Here is a 6,005-nt window from a genome sequence, read left to right on the forward strand (position 1 = left end):
AATCATAAACACTTGCATTTTTGTTAGTTAATTACTTATTTAATTTTTGCGATAATAGTTTAGCCACAACCACCACTCTTTGACTAGGTAGTGATTATACTAAGTATTCGTGCATTCGACATCCGGCTTTTGAGTTACTTCACAGAGGGCCCTGTATACTTTGTATGTACTTTAGGAACCAACACTTATGTAATAGTCATAGAAAGGTCTAGATCTGTTAGTGTAGTTATAGTTGTTGTTTGGTACATAATATGTTCTGAAAGAGTTTGGACTCAATAACCAATTGGTTAATTGGCCTAATTTCTCTCTACTTATCTTCTTGAATCAGCATAAAAAAAAGCTTGTTTTATTGAGCGCCATGAGAATACTTTCTCGAATTACAGTTATACTTCATTCAACCATATGAGAAATTATATCGGTCCCCAATCTTATTCAAAGGTGTGCATATGCTCATTCTCCATATTGCATTGACAACTGTACTGGATTTTAGGACTTAGAGTGCTTAACTCTTCTCATAACTTCTTCATCCTAGTATAATTACTAGTTATGTCAAGAATTACTTGTGACATGTCATTGATTTCCTTCGAATTTGATATAATTTTGTACCAATAGTCTAATCATAGCAATCCTTAATTTCCTTATGTAAGTCGACTGCATCATTTACATACTCAATACTATCAGTAATTTCATTAGCTAAGAAATTTAAAATCTACAAGGTCACCATATTATCATGCCTTTCCCACAACTACTTCGATGATTCTGGAAGCCTTTTACACTATCCATTAATGAAATATTATTTTTTTTGACCAACATTGCTTGTAATACTCTTCTTCTCTAGATTCAATATTTAATTATATTACAAGAAACTTGTAAAAATATCGCACCGAAATTATCAGAGGGATGCATATATACTCGTGTCAACAATAGATTGATTACTCGATTCAATAGTAAATTATTCATTTTCATGATAGACATGACAAAACAATTTGATTTATGAAATTGAAAAAGAGTTCGTAGCAGATTATGAGTGAAATTCACGAATTTCCAAAAATTAGTAATTTGAATTGAAATAAAGCTTGTATGTTCCGAACACAGAACGAGAAAGATTTAGAACTTGTAGGCTTTGATACCATATCAAATTATAGTTATAAGATGCTACTTGAGCTCGAGCTGAGCTTCTATTAATAATCACTTCAATCTTCTAGTTCAATCTTGAAGGGAGAGAATAGGAGCTAAGGAAGAAGAAGAACTGAATTTGGAAAAGTAAAAATTAATCTCATTCTATGTATTGGCTATATTATATACACATATGAGATAAACAAAAAATATCTAGTAACTAACCAACTAATGAGCTAGCTCTGGCTGACACTTAATTAATTGTTAGCATAACTACTTACTAACTGCTGTACAATCAGCTAAGCACTAAGCTAAACAATGATTATTTAACTCTCAATATTTTTTTAAATACGCAAATGATATACCATGTTTAGTTTAAGGCTACAAGTTTCAATATTATATAGCCACTAAAATACTATAGTATGCTCAAGATTATAATTTTTTTTTCTTCAAATTCTCGACGATTCAGTTAATGTCATATAAATTGTAAAAAAGGAGGGAGTGTCAAATACATCCTAGGCTCCAAGGGGTAAAAAGGGCAATTAGATGAACTATAGCATGGCAAATTAGTCATTAGAGAAACGGATATGGATAAGCTAGAAAAATGAGCTGGAGAAGGTGCAATGGGGTAAACTTACGCGGGTGGGACCCACGGATCTTTTTCCCACATCCACAAAACATCTTTTGCTGATTTTTCAATAATGTAAAATATATCAGTAAAAACTATTTCGACATATAGGAAAAAAAAAGGCACACTATATTAATAATATTTCCTCTTTAAAAAATCCTACATGTTATAAAATAAAGACTGTAAAGTAAATAAATCAAAGACAAGTATAGGGAGAGAGATTGATATATTATTGAACTTTCAAACTGATGTACATAATGAACTGAAATTTTTTCTATTTATAGAAGAAATGAAGCAGCTACGAGGATTTTCAGGAAGCAGCTGCGAGACTTTTCTTCAGCTGCTTGCCAGCTGTCTGCATGAGCTGCTTGCAACCTACCTGCTTAATAAGAAGCTGCTGCAAATCATTTCATAGAGTTGCTTGCAACCTACCTGCATCAGCTGCTTGTAGATAAACTTCAACAGAATACTAAATGGATAATCTTCTTCCGAAAGATTATCTATAGAGGAGTAATAAATGGACATCCACAATATAATAGTTTCATAACACTCCCCCTTGGATGTTCATTAAAAGATAATGTGCCTCGTTAAAACCTTACTAGGAAAAACCCAGTGGGAAAAATCCTAGTGAAGAAAAAAGAGTACACATATTTAGTAATACGCATTTCTAGCTGTCTCATTAAAAACCTTACAAGAAAAACCTCATGGGAAAAAAAACTTAGTAAGGGAAAAGAGTGCAGCCCGTATTTCATTCCCCCTGATAAAAACCTTGTTTCAATATTTGAATCTCTACATTCCAATATTGTATAATATCTTCTCAAAAGTTGAAGTTGGCAAAGATTTAGTGAACAAATCTGTCGGATTGTCACTTGAACGGATTTGTTGCACATCAATGTCACCATTTTTCTGAAGATCATGTGTGTAGAATAATTTTGGTGAAATGTGCTTCGTTCTATCTCCTTTTATAAATCCTCCCTTCAATTGGGCTATGCATGCAGCATTGTCTTTGTAGAAAATTGTGGATCTTTTGTCACATTCCAAACCATATTTTTTTCGAATGAAATGAAACTGCTTGTAAGCTGCTACTGCAAGCTGCTGTGTAAGTTGCTACTGGAAGCTACTGTGTAAGCTACTTGTAAGCTGCTACCGTAAGTTGATGTGTAAGCTGCTTGTAAGCTACTACTGGAAGCTGCTATGTAAGCTTCTTGTAAGCTGCTACTGTACCAGATATAGACAATCTTCTGCCGGGGGTAATATTTATCCATAACGGACTACCGAAATGATAAGCTTCTTCAGGAAGCTTATTTCCAATAAAGTACTAAATAGATAACCATATTTACGGCGGAGTCCCATATGGATAAGCTTCTTTAGGAAGCTTATGGACAACGAGGTTCATCATCTCTTCTGGAGGTAAAACCGGATCCTTAATCCGTGTAAGAGAAGAACTATATATTGCTAGTAAATTAGCTGAAAATGTTATGTCAGGCCTTGTAGCATTAGCAAGATGCATTAGTGCACCAATTGCACTGAGACAGGGTACTTCGGGACCAAGGAGTTCCTCATCCTCTTCTGGAGGTCGGAACAAATCCTTATCCACTTCAAGTGATCGAACAATCATTGGTGTACTTAGTGGGTGTGCTTTGTCCATGTAAAAGCGTTTTAAGACCCTTGCTGAATAGGTAAATTGATGGATAAAGATCTCGTCTGCTAAATGTTCCATTTGCAGACCAAGACAAAGTTTTGTCTTCCCAAGATCTTTCATCTCAAATTCTTTCTTAAGATATTCAATTGCCTTTTGGAGCTCTTCTGGAGTTCCAACAAGATTTATGTCATCAACATAAACAGCAAGTATAACAAATTCTGATGTCATTTTCTTTATAAAAATACATGGACAAATAACATCATTTATGTAACCTTCTTTCAGCAAATATTCACTAAGGCGATTATACCACATGCGCCCAGATTGCTTTAAACCGTACAAAGATCTTTATAATTTGATCGAGTACATTTCTCAAGACTTTGAATTATATGCTTCGGGCATTTTCAATCCTTCAAGGATCTTCATATAGATTTAGCCAAATAAGTCATATAGGTTAAGACTTGTATCTAAATGGTATGACATCTTCAAGTGTCTGGACTGCTAGTCCGATCCTCACAATCTTTTACAATATTGTGCACTATATTGTATTAAATATATCGTCGACGATCATTTTGTGTCAGTTCCGAAGCGACATAACTTGTGGAGATCTCATCACTTTCTTTATTTTCAGGTACCTGAACTTTTTCGGGAGTTTCATGAAATGTTATGTCGTGGGCTCTTCTAGAGCTTATTTCCTCCTCATTTTGATCATTAGCTCCTACTATTTTTCAAGGATTGTTACCTTTGGAACCGATTGGTCTACCACGCTTCATGCGTACAGTAAACTCTATCCTTCAGGGACTTTAATTTTAATAGGAGCATTTGCAGCTGAAATATGATATTTAATTTTGGATCAGCAAATGCTTCTGGCATTCGACTTGAATTATCTTCTAAGTGAGGATCATGATAATTCGATTCATATAGCATATTTTTCAACTGTTTATTCCATCCCCCAAATGTTAGAAAAACTAACATATATCCCCAATCATCTTTGGGAAACATATCTTTGTGTATTATGGTAGAGAAATTAATCATATACCACACAACAAAAGATAGTAAAAATATTTGGTTTCTGATCCTAAACCAATTGTGAAGGGAGGACTTATCATATATTGTTGATCTGATGCATACAAGTGCTGCTATATGCAATTTAGAAAATCTTAGACCAACACATGAAGCTTTGTTCTCATAAGCAATGGTTTAGCCATTAATAGGAGGTATTCAATGCTAAACCAGCTTGGATGCAAACCAGCATTATCAAGATGAACTTTCTTGATTTCATAATCTGAAAGTTTTGCTCTTAGTTGAGAAAAACAATTTCAAATGCCAAACTGCAGGTTGACAATGAACACACATGTAACCATCTTTTATATGCATCTATAAGTGGTTCACATGATAGGTGAATGAGCCCATATTCACCTTTTATATATTTCAGAATCAGGGGTCTTAGTCTCAACTTTAGCTGGTATAATTAATTTATTATGAAAAAAAACAACACATGAGAATTCTTGAAGAATCTTCTAGTTCTTCAGTATATGCTTATCTGAATTCTCAAATAGCTCATTTAAAAATGGCAAATGAAAACTTCAAGTTTATCATGACATGCGCTATCTCTTAGTAAACTTTTGGTTTACTATGACATAAACTTTTGCATTAGTAAACTTCTGATTTACTGTGGCTACTTTTGTATTAGTAAACTTCTGGTTTACTATGATACATGATATAGTACAAAATTAAAGAATAAGGCGAGTAACTTCTCACATACATATTATTTTACCCCCTATGATTGTGGAAACATGAAGATTTTCAATCTTCCAATCATTTGTAGTCTCAGTATGATTGTCATTTATATTAGTAAACTTCAGGTTTACTACAACATATGTTTTGACCATAGTCATATAATATGAATGACATATTTGTATATAAGCTTTTCGAGAGACTTCATTTATTATCCACAATTTAATATTTATCGGACACTACTGGTGTCATGTGTCTTCGAGACAAACAGTTAGCTCTTCAGGAGTTGTTGATACATTTTTGTATTATCAAATATTGCTCAGACACTTCTGGTATCCACCAACTTTTTGACAAATGTCTCCTTCAGGGAGAAATGCCATTAACATCTGAATATTTTTATATCAAAGCGGTAACCACATAGTCATTACAACCTTCAGGGAAAGATACACAAGTTGTTATTTCCTTCGGGGAACTCGATAACTAACCATAACATATTAATGTGGTTGTAGTAGAAAATATTCTACAAGAATGCTTTTGCCTTGGAATGATATTTAATAAATATTCCAAGATATTTTACGTACAACAGGTATGTGCGACAATGATCTTTATGCCACAAAAACAAGATTTATATCCTTTGTTATTCTACCTCTTCAGGAGGTGAGTTGTGGTATTTCTTCATTCACTCCAGGGAATGAAAATGTGCTTCAAAAATAACTTTGAATAGATTATTATTTTGTTTAAGCACAGAAAGACACAGTTTCATAATATTTTCATGCTTCAGGAGAAAATTTCAATTGTGTTACTTCTTCAAGAGCAAATTTAAAATACGAAATATTGAGTATATATTCCCTCAAACATATTACCTCTTGTGAAGGTGAATTGTAA

Source organism: Nicotiana sylvestris, chromosome 9 (genome assembly GCF_000393655.2).
Source record: "Nicotiana sylvestris chromosome 9, ASM39365v2, whole genome shotgun sequence".
NCBI classification, from domain to species: domain Eukaryota; kingdom Viridiplantae; phylum Streptophyta; class Magnoliopsida; order Solanales; family Solanaceae; genus Nicotiana; species Nicotiana sylvestris.